Below are 11,943 nucleotides of genomic sequence, written 5' to 3' on the forward strand. Positions count from 1 at the left end.
ACTGAGATCTCAAATATGAAGGAATCTGTTTGATGCTAATTGTTGTGGACTCAAATGATCTGATCTGATGACGGCAGAGATTGATGGACTTTATTTAACTTTGAGAAGCGCAGGAGTTGGTGAACGTGGAGGATGAGGAGGAGGAGGAAGAGGCATCTCTGATGCTCAGATCTTGCAGAAGGAATTCATCCGTTGGGTCTTGAAGTGAGGCGTAGGTGTAGATGGAAGCTGCTGGTCGCTGGCGAAGGCTGCAGGATGGAACTGGAAAAGGATGAAGGTGGAGCAGGAGTCTGGAGATGTTTACCAGATTCAACAGGTGGAGGCCAGGGCTGTAGACTGCTGGAGGAGGCTGTAGGTGGAGGTTCTAGCTGCAGCTGTCTGCCAGAATTTAGGATACAGTTGACTGCCAGCAACCTGCAGGTGGAGGCAGCAAATGCAGGTTGCTGGCAGAGGCTTTAGGTGGAGGTTCTAGTTATAGCATACAACCAGAATGTACAGGTGGAGGCGGCTGCACATTCTGGCAGAAGGCTGCTGAACCTTAGGTGGAGGCGGCAAATGTAGGTTGCTGGCAGAGGCTTAGGATACTGTTGACTGACAGCAACCTGCAGGTGGAGGCGGCAAATGTAGGTTGCTGGCAGAGGCCTTAGGTGAATGTTTGATCTAAGCTGTCAGCCGGAAACTGCAGGCGTAGGCGGCACATGCAGGTTGCTGGCAGAGGCTGTAGGTGGAGGTCTAGGTTACAACTCTGCCAGAATGTGCAGTTGGAGGAGGCTGCAGATTCCGGAAGGCTGTAACATGAACTTTAGGTGGAGGCGGTAGGCAGAGATTTAGGATACAGTTGACTGCCAGCAACCTGCAGGTGGAGGCGGCAAATGTAGGTTGCTGGCAGAGGCTTTAGATGGAGATTTAGGTTACAACTGTCTGCCAGAATGTGCAGGTGGAGGAGGCTGTAGATTCTGGCAGAGAAAGCTGCAACCTCATCCTTAGGTGGAGGTGGAGGCTTTGATTGCTGGAGGAGGCGAGAGATGGAAGTTAAGGTTACAACTGTCTGCCAGAATCTGCAGGTAGAGAAGGCAAATGCAGGATGCTGGCAGAGGCTTTAGATGGAGATTTAGGTTACAACTGTCTGACAGAATGTGCAGGTGGAGAAGGCAAATGCAGGTTAATGGCAAAGGCTGAAGGTGGAGGTTTGAACTCAGTTGTCGACCAGGATCTGCAGACGGAGGCGGCACGTGCAGGTTGCTGAAAGAGGCTGAAGGTGGAGGTTTGGATTACAACTGTCTGCCCGAATGTGCAGGTGGAGGAGGCTGTAGATTCTGGCAGAAAAAGCTGCAACCTGATCCTTAGGTGGAGGCGGAGGCTTTGGTTGCTGGAGGAGGCTAGAGATGGAAGTTAAGGTTACAACTGTCTGCCAGAATCTGCAGGTGGAGAAGGCAAATGCAGGTTGCTGGCAGAGGCTTTAGGTGGAGGTTCTAGTTGCATCTTTCTACCAGAATGTGCAGTTGGAGGTGGCTGCAGATTCCGGAAGGCTGCAACATGAACTTTAGGTGGAGGCCGAAGGCAGAGATTTAGGATACAGTTGACTGCCAGCAACCTGCAGGTGGAGGCGGCAAATGTAGGTTGCTGGCAGAGGCTTTAGATAAAAATGTAGGTTACAACTGTCTGACAGAATGTGAAGGTGGAGGAGGCTGTAGATTCTGGCAGAAAAAGCTGCAACCTGATCCTTAGGTGCAGGCGGAGGCTTTGGTTGCTGGAGGAGGCTAGAGATGGAAGTTAAGGTTACAACTGTCTGCCAGAATCTGCAGGTGGAGAAGGCAAATGCAGGTTGCTGGCAGAGGCTTTAAGTGGAGGTTGTAGTTGCAGCTTTCTACCAGAATGTGCAGTTAGAGGCGGCTGCAGATTCCGGAAGGCTGCAACATGAACTTTAGGTGGAGGCGGTAGGCAAAGATTTAGGATACAGTTGACTGCCAGCAACCTACAGGTGGAGGCAGCAAATGTAGGTTGCTGGCAGAGGCTGTAGGTGGAGGTTTAGGTTACAACTGTCTGCCAGAATCTGCAGGTGGAGAAGGCAAATGCAGGTTGCTGAAAGAGGCTTTAGATAAAGATTTAGGTTACAACTGTCTGACAGAATGTGAAGGTGGAGGAGGCTGTAGATTCTGGCAGAAAAAGCTGCAACCTGATCCTTAGGTGCAGGCGGAGGCACGTGCAGGTTGCTGGAGGAGGCTAGAGATGGAAGTTAAGGTTACAACTGTCTGCCAGAATCTGCAGGTGGAGAAGGCAAATGCAGGTTGCTGGCAGAGGCTTTAAGTGGAGGTTGTAGTTGCAGCTTTCTACCAGAATGTGCAGTTGGAGGCGGCTGCAGATTCCGGAAGGCTGCAACATGAACTTTAGGTGGAGGCGGTAGGCAAAGATTTAGGATACAGTTGACTGCCAGCAACCTGCAGGTGGAGGCAGCAAATGTAGGTTGCTGGCAGAGGCTTTAGATGAAGATTTAGGTTACAACTGTCTGCCAGAATGTGCAGGTGGAGGAGGCTGTAGATTCTGGCAGAGAAAGCTGCACCCTGATCCTTAGGTGGAGGTGGAGGCTTTGATTGCTGGAGGAGGCGAGAGATGGAAGTTAAGGTTACAACTGTCTGCCAGAATCTGCAGGTAGAGAAGGCAAATGCAGGATGCTGGCAGAGGCTTTAGATGGAGATTTAGGTTACAACTGTCTGACAGAATGTGCAGGTGGAGAAGGCAAATGCAGGTTAATGGCAAAGGCTGAAGGTGGAGGTTTGAACTCAGTTGTCGACCAGGATCTGCAGACGGAGGCGGCACGTGCAGGTTGCTGAAAGAGGCTGAAGGTGGAGGTTTAGATTACAACTGTCTGCCCGAATGTGCAGGTGGAGGAGGCTGTAGATTCTGGCAGAAAAAGCTGCAACCTGATCCTTAGGTGGAGGTGGAGGCTTTGGTTGCTGGAGGAGGCTAGAGATGGAAGTTAAGGTTACAACTGTCTGCCAGAATCTGCAGGTGGAGAAGGTAAATGCACGTTACTGGCAGAGGCTTTAGGTGGAGGTTCTAGTTGCATCTTTCTACCAGAATGTGCAGTTGGAGGTGGCTGCAGATTCCGGAAGGCTGCAACATGAACTTTAGGTGGAGGCCGAAGGCAGAGATTTAGGATACAGTTGACTGCCAGCAACCTGCAGGTGGAGGCGGCAAATGTAGGTTGCTGGCAGAAGCTTTAGATGGAGATTTAGGTTACAACTGTCTGCCAGAATGTGCAGGTGGAGGAGGCTGTAGATTCTGGCAGAGAAAGCTGCACCCTGATCCTTAGGTGGAGGTGGAGGCTTTGGTTGCTGGAGGAGGCTAGAGATGGAAGTTAAGGTTACAACTGTCTGCCAGAATCTGCAGGTGGAGAAGGCAAATGCAGGTTGCTGGCAGAGGCTTTAAGTGGAGGTTCTAGTTGCAGCTTTCTACCAGAATGTGCAGTTAGAGGCGGCTGCAGATTCCGGAAGGCTGCAACATGAACTTTAGGTGGAGGCGGTAGGCAAAGATTTAGGATACAGTTGACTGCCAGCAACCTGCAGGTGGAGGCAGCAAATGTAGGTTGCTGGCAGAGGCTGTAGGTGGAGGTTTAGGTTACAACTGTCTGCCAGAATCTGCAGGTGGAGAAGGCAAATGCAGGTTGCTGAAAGAGGCTTTAGATAAAGATTTAGGTTACAACTGTCTGACAGAATGTGAAGGTGGAGGAGGCTGTAGATTCTGGCAGTAAATGCTGCAACCTGATCCTTAGGTGGAGGCGGAGGCTTTGGTTGCTGGAGGAGGCTAGAGATGGAAGTTAAGGTTACAACTGTCTGCCAGAATCTGCAGGTGGAGAAGGCAATGTGCAAATGTAGGTTGCTGACAGAGGCTGAAGGTGGAGGTTTGACGTCAGCTGGCGGACAGAATCTGCAGGCAGAAGCTGCACCTTCAGGTTGCTGGCAGAGGCTGTAGGTGGAGGTTTGACTTCAGCTGTCAACCAGAATCTACAGGCGGAGGCGGCACGTGCAAGTTGCTGAAAGAGGCTGAAGGTAGAGGTTTGACCTCAGCTGTCGACCAGGATCTGCAGACAGAGGAGGCACGTGCAGGTTGCTGAAAGAGGCTGAAGGTGGAGGTTTAGGTTACAACTGTCTGCCAGAATCTGCAGGTGGAGGGGGCAACTGCAGGTTGCTAGCAGAGGCTGGAGGTGGAGGTTTAGGTTACAACTGTATGCCAGAATGTGCAGTTGGAGGAGGCTGCAGATTCCGGAAGGCTGCAACATGACCTTTAGGTGGAGGTGGTAGGCAGAGATTTAGGATACAGTTGACTGCCAGCAACCTGCAGGTGGAGGCGGCAAATGTAGGTTGCTGGCAGAGGCTTTAGATGGAGATTTAGGTTACAACTGTCTGCCAGAATGTGCAGGTGGAGGAGGCTGTAGATTCTGGCAGAGAAAGCTGCACCCTGATCCTTAGGTGGAGGTGGAGGCTTTGATTGCTGGAGGAGGCGAGAGATGGAAGTTAAGGTTACAACTGTCTGCCAGAATCTGCAGGTAGAGAAGGCAAATGCAGGATGCTGGCAGAGGCTTTAGATGGAGATTTAGGTTACAACTGTCTGACAGAATGTGCAGGTGGAGAAGGCAAATGCAGGTTAATGGCAAAGGCTGAAGGTGGAGGTTTGAACTCAGTTGTCGACCAGGATCTGCAGACGGAGACGGCACGTGCAGGTTGCTGAAAGAGGCTGAAGGTGGAGGTTTAGATTACAACTGTCTGCCCGAATGTGCAGGTGGAGGAGGCTGTAGATTCTGGCAGAAAAAGCTGCAACCTGATCCTTAGGTGGAGGTGGAGGCTTTGGTTGCTGGAGGAGGCTAGAGATGGAAGTTAAGGTTACAACTGTCTGCCAGAATCTGCAGGTGGAGAAGGTAAATGCAGGTTACTGGCAGAGGCTTTAGGTGGAGGTTCTAGTTGCATCTTTCTACCAGAATGTGCAGTTGGAGGTGGCTGCAGATTCCGGAAGGCTGCAACATGAACTTTAGGTGGAGGCGGTAGGCAGAGATTTAGGATACAGTTGACTGCCAGCAGCCTGCAGGTGGAGGCGGCAAATGTAGGTTGCTGGCAGAGGCTTTAGATGGAGATTTAGGTTACAACTGTCTGCCAGAATGTGCAGGTGGACGAGGCTGTAGATTCTGTCAGAGAAAGCTGCAACCTCATCCTTAGGTGGAGGCGGAGGCTTTGGTTGCTGGAGGAGGCTAGAGATGGAAGTTAAGGTTACAACTGTCTGCCAGAATCTGCAGGTGGAGAAGGCAAATGCAGGTTGCTGGCAGAGGCTTTAGGTGGAGGTTCTAGTTGCAGCTTTCTACCAGAATGTGCAGTTGGAGGCGGCTGCAGATTCCGGAAGGCTGCAACATGAACTTTAGGTGGAGGCGGTAGGCAGAGATTTAGGATACAGTTGTCTGCCAGCAACCTGCAGGTGGAGGCGGCAAATGTAAGTTGCTGGCAGAGGCTTTATGTGGATGTTTGACCTAAGCTGTCAGTCGGAATCTGCAGGCGGAGGCAGCACATGCAGGTTGCTGGCAGAGGCCGTAGGTGGAGCTCTAGGTTACAACTCTGCCAGAATGTGCAGTGTGAGGAGGCTGCAGATTCCGGAAGGCTGCAACATGAATTTTAGGTGGAGGCCGAAGGCAGAGATTTAGGATACAGTTAACTGGCAGCAATCTGCAGGTGGAGGTGGCAAATGTAGGTTGCTGGCAGAGGCTTTAGGTGGATGTTTGACCTAAGCTGTCAGTCGGAATCTGCAGGCAGAGGCAGCACATGCAGGTTGCTGGCAGAGGCTGTAGGTGGAGGTCTAGGTTACAAATCTGCCAAAATGTGCAGTTGGAGGAGGCTGCAGATTCCGGAAGGCTGCAACGTGAACTTTAGGTGGAGGCCGAAGGCAGAGATTTAGGATACAGTTGACTGCCAGCAACCTGCAGGGGGAGGCGGCAAATGTAGGTTGCTGGCAGAGGCTTTAGGTCGAGATTTAGGTTACAACTGTCTGCCAGAATGTGCAGGTGGAGGAGGCTGTAGATTCTGGGAGAAAAAGCTGCAACCTGATCCTTAGGTGGAGGTGGAGGCTTTGGTTGCTGGAGGAGGCTAGAGATGGAAGTTAAGGTTACAACTGTCTGCCAGAATCTGCAGGTGGAGAAGGCAAATGCAGGTTGCTGGCAGAGGCTTTAGGTGGAGGTTGTAGTTGCAGCTTTCTACCAGAATGTGCAGTTAGAGGTGGCTGCAGATTCCGGAAGGCTGCAACATGAACTTTAGGTGGAGGCGTTAGGCAAAGATTTAGGATACAGTTGACTACCAGCAACCTACAGGTGGAGGCAGCAAATGTAGGTTGCTGGCAGAGGCTGTAGGTGGAGGTTTGACCTCAGCTGTCAACCAGAATCTGCAGGCGGAGGCTGGGACGTGCAGGTTGCTGAAAGAGGCTGAGGGTGGAGGTTTGACTTCAGCTGTCGACCAGAATCTGCAGGCGGAGGCGGCACGTGCAGGTTGCTGAAAGAGGCTGTCGGTGGATGTTTGACTTCAGCTGTCGACCAGAATCTGCAGGCGGAGGCGGCAAGTGCAGGTTGCTGAAAGAGGCTGAAGGTGGAGGTTTGACGTCAGATGGCGGCCAGAATCTGCAGACGGAGGCGGCACATGCAGGTTGCTAAAAGAGGCTGAAGGTGGAGGTCTAGGTTACAACTCTGCCAGAATGTGCAGTTGGAGAAGGCAAATGCAAGTTGCTGGCAGAGGCTGAAGGTGGAGGTTTGACCTCAGCTGTCGACCAGGATCTGCAGACGGAGGCGGCACGTGCAGGTTGCTGAAAGAGGCTGAAGGTGGAGGTCTAGGTTACAACTCTGCCAGAATGTGCAGTTGGAGGAGGCTGTAGATTCCGGAAGGCTGCAACATGAACTTTAGGTGGAGGCCGAAGGCAGAGATTTAGGATACAGTTGACTGCCAGCAGCCTGCAGGTGGAGGCGGCAAATGTAGGTTGCTGACAGAGGCTGAAGGTGGAGGTTTGACGTCAGCTGGCGGACAGAATCTACAGGCGGAGGCTGGCACGTGCAGGTTGCTGGCAGAGGCTGTAGGTGGAGGTTTGACTTCAGCTGTCGACCAGAATCTACAGGCGGAGGCTGGCACGTGCAGGTTGCTGAAAGAGGCTGAAGGTAGAGGTTTGACTTCAGCTGTCGGCCAGAATCTGCAGGCGGAGGCGGCAAGTGCAGGTTGCTGAAAGAGGCTGAAGGTGGAGGTTTAGGTTATAACTGTCTGCCAGAATCTGCAGGTGGAGAAGGCAAATGCAGGTTGCTGGCAGAGGCTGAAGGTGGAGGTTTGACCTCAGCTGTCGACCAGGATCTGCAGACAGAGGAGGCACGTGCAGGTTACTGAAAGAGGCTGAAGGTGGAGGTTTAGGTTACAACTGTCTGCCAGAATCTGCAGGTGGAGGGGGCAACTGCAGGTTGCTAGCAGAGGCTGGAGGTGGAGGTTTAGGTTACAACTGTATGCCAGAATGTGCAGTTGGAGGAGGCTGCAGATTACGGAAGGCTGCAACATGAACTTTAGGTGGAGGTGGTAGGCAGAGATTTAGGATACAGTTGACTGCCAGCAACCTACAGGTGGAGGCAGCAAATGTAGGTTGCTGACAGAGGCTGAAGGTGGAGGTTTGACGTCAGCTAGCGGACAGAATCTGCAGGCAGAAGCTGCAACTTCAGGTTGCTGGCAGAGGCTGTAGGTGGAGGTTTGACTTCAGCTGTCGACCAGAATCTACAGGCGGAGGCTGGCACGTGCAGGTTGCTGAAAGAGGCTGAAGGTAGAGGTTTGACTTCAGCTGTCTGCCAGAATCTGCAGGTGGAGAAGGCAAATGCAGGTTGCTGGCAGAGGCTTTAGGTGGAGGTTCTAGTTGCAGCTTTCTACCAGAATGTGCAGTTGGAGGCGGCTGCAGATTCCGGAAGGCTGCAACATGAACTTTAGGTGGAGGCGGTAGGCAGAGATTTAGGATACAGTTGTCTGCCAGCAACCTGCAGGTGGAGGCGGCAAATGTAAGTTGCTGGCAGAGGCTTTATGTGGATGTTTGACCTAAGCTGTCAGTCGGAATCTGCAGGCGGAGGCAGCACATGCAGGTTGCTGGCAGAGGCTGTAGGTGGAGCTCTAGGTTACAACTCTGCCAGAATGTGCAGTGTGAGGAGGCTGCAGATTCCGGAAGGCTGCAACATGAATTTTAGGTGGAGGCCGAAGGCAGAGATTTAGGATACAGTTGACTGGCAGCAATCTGCAGGTGGAGGTGGCAAATGCAGGTTGCTGGCAGAGGCTGGAGGTGGAGGTTTAGGTTACAACTGTATGCCAGAATGTGCAGTTGGAGGAGGCTGCAGATTACGGAAGGCTGCAACATGAACTTTAGGTGGAGGTGGTAGGCAGAGATTTAGGATACAGTTGACTGCCAGCAACCTACAGGTGGAGGCAGCAAATGTAGGTTGCTGACAGAGGCTGAAGGTGGAGGTTTGACGTCAGCTAGCGGACAGAATCTGCAGGTGGAGAAGCCAAATGCAGGTTGCTGGCAGAGGCTTTAGGTGGAGGTTCTAGTTGCAGCTTTCTACCAGAATGTGCAGTTGGAGGCGGCTGCAGATTCCGGAAGGCTGCAACATGAACTTTAGGTGGAGGCGGTAGGCAGAGATTTAGGATACAGTTGACTGCCAGCAACCTACGGGTGGAGGCAGCAAATGTAGGTTGCTGGCAGAGGCTTTAGATGGAGATTTAGGTTACAACTTTCTGCCAGAATGTGCAGGTGGAGGAGGCTGTAGATTCTGGCAGAAGAATGTAACCTGATCCTTCGGTGGAGGCGGAGGCCTTGGTTGCTGGAGGAGGCTAGAGTTGGAGGTTAAGGTTACAACTGTCTGCCAGAATTTGCAGGTGGAGAAGGTAAATGCAGGTTGCTGGCAGAGGCTCATTATTTTGTTTTAGCACTCTGGTTCTTTCGAAGTGTCCACAAAATAATGCGGAGGATGAACACCTACCCCGTATGAGACGTCCACATGCACCCGTCCGTCTTTGTCTACTGTCTCTGTTGACGTGGGACGGTCCAGTCTCTCCCAGAGCTTCTGCTTGATGAGACGTCCCAGTTTTATGCTGTTTTTTTTCAGACGGCCGTTCTTGAACCTGTGAGGAGAGTCATAATGAGGTTAAAAAGTTGATACATGGAATAAATTGAGTGAAAAACTAAAGTGATTAGAAAATGTGATAATCATCAGATAGATTTTTGACACAACACACCTTAGCATATCGTCCACAACTTGGTGGTAGAGCTGTTGGTACTCTTCCTCAGAGTGGTTGTGGATCAGAGGGCCTTCGTGGTGCAGTGGAGTCGAGGAGGGCCGGAGGCCGGGGGCCACGCTGGAGGCAACCGGCAGGTCTGCAGGCAGGATGGTGGCCCGAGGCTTTGGGAGAAAACACAAAGAGACAGGAGAGTCTGCAGGACGGGCCACGGAGCTCCTTCTCCTCTTCTGGGGAGGGTCTCCAGTAGCAGCAGAGCGCCGGCGCTTGCGGGTCAAAGTCTGCACCTGGTGAGCAACACATTAGAGGATGTCAAACTAAAACCTGTCTAATACTCTCTGGAGTATTTACATTGTGACTTATTTAATAATAATAACAATAATACAATTTATTTATTGAGCGCTTTTCATGATTCTCAAAGACACTTCACATTAAAATCATCATAAAAAAGAAAGCTATACATTAACATTTTAAAACACATAATATTGGTCACACATTATTGAATATGAGGATCTAAATGTGTTACCTGGTCATCCCTGCAGCATGGACACTGTCTGCGAGTGGAGACTCTCCTTCCTCTCTGGTTGTCCTGGAGGTGGACGGGAACATCACACTGCAACGACACACACTCATGTTATAATGAGGCTTCACTAGTACAGTCAAACAAACATCTGGCAATAGATAAAGTGAATAATAACATTTATTGTCACAAAAATAATGAGCCTATCAGTCTATTCAACCCTTGAAAGAGTTCATGGAGGCCAGATTAAGTTAGCAGGAGGCCCCAGGGCTACAATGAGCTACTCCCCCTATTGACCCCTGATCCTCACACTCTTACACAGTGTGGATTTCTGTGCTTTATTTGAGCTGGTTTCAGATTTGCTAGTAGCCTGATTAACATGATTACAGGAATATTTAGCATGTTCTCATAAAACTGAAAGAGTGAAGGAGTTAAAACCTCCTCAAGACAGAACCTTGAGGTCTGATAAGAAAGCAGGACCCTCCTTATATATATCTAGTATTTCCATACTGTAGGAAAATATGATTATAATATATTAAAAATATAAAAGTTCAAGTACTTTATAGTTGAGAGCCTACTTTTAATAGGCTATATTTAAACATCCAATATAAATGTGTTCGCTTGGAGCTGGTTGATATGAATTTGTGATAAGAATTATTTGATAAAAGACATATAATAATATGATAAAACATTATAGTAAGTCAGGCAGTGATTTGAATGTATTTATAATGACTAGATGAACTGAGTCAGTACAGTACTGTAGTCTACCTGATCCATTAGCCAGTGTGTATCATTACAGTAAAAAACAGCATCTTCTACAATGTTTATAATGATGATATGAATCATATTTATGATAATATGAATTAGTTTTATTAGTTTTTTGTTTCAGTGAGGGAGTGTTCATGGCAGAGCCGATCGAAGTTTAGCTAGCTTAAAACGTATCTTTTAAGCTAGCTAAACGTTATCTTAGCTAACGTTTTAAACGTCTCGACACTAAAACACTTAAAAACCACTCAAAGTGTTTAAATCTCACGTTTTCCATAGTGGAAGTCAGTTGTGTTTCTTCCTTCAGTCTTCCTAGAGTCTGTAGTTGTTCTCGGGATGTACCAAATCGTCTGTAGAAGTGAAACTTTGCAAAAAATCGTCGAGAAAGTTGAGAAAACACTGTTTCTTGACCATCTGAGGCGTTGTTTATGTTTAAATGATCATCGTATATGAATGATGCACTGAGATGTAACCTAGCAACGATGGAATCTTTCACGTCCATTTTGTTTTCAGAGTCACGTCTATATATAATTAATTGTTTAATATTTACATATTATGTATGCATATTTAAATACTATATTCGTTTTTATGACAGTATTTTATTATTGTTATCCTGTTTCTTTATTCTTCCTTATATTATATTCCTTTCGTACGTTTTTTCAAAGACTTCTGCTCCTTCATATTTTAAGCTACAGAAACCGTTCAAATATCAAAATGTTCAGCTCGTTAAGGACACGTGTGCTATGTCTCTTCATATTTCTAATCTTTAAACCTTTTGAATTATTAAGCTTTTTGCAATTTTTTGTTTGAATTGGATATCTATTTTCAGCAATGTTTTTGCAATTCATTTCAGCTTTCAGCATTCCAACGCATTTTCAGCAGGAAATGCATTTTCTAGTTTATATTAGATCACACAAACTCTCCATCCATCTGCTACTGGCCCGGCCCGTCTGTCACATTTTAAAACTCAATGTGGCCCCTGAGCCAAAAATTTTGCCCACCCCTGCTCTAAATGGACCACAATGTACTAAATGAACATCACGCTGTCTTGAAGAAGACTTGAAACTAGAGATTGAGACCATAAACTCACAGTTTACTGAAGTATAGTGCGAGACTCTTGGACTAAAAATGGGACCATCACCAAAAGCACTATTAAGATCTTTTCTCAGAAAAGCCAGGCTTGGACAAATCTCGAATGAGATGGGAATAAGATGTGAACATATTTGATGAACAGCTCGGGTCAGACATATGTCGAGACAGTTTGTCAGCTACTATTACGACTGCTAAACTAGAACTCCATGAAACACAGCCCTTTAGTTTGGATTCATATGTTTCCCTTCAGCTATTTGCACTGTGGTTCATATTCACAGCAGCTGATTCAGT

The sequence above is a fragment of the Pholis gunnellus genome (genome assembly GCF_910591455.1).
Source record: "Pholis gunnellus genome assembly, chromosome: 18".
In the NCBI taxonomy this organism is placed as follows: Eukaryota; Metazoa; Chordata; class Actinopteri; order Perciformes; family Pholidae; genus Pholis; species Pholis gunnellus.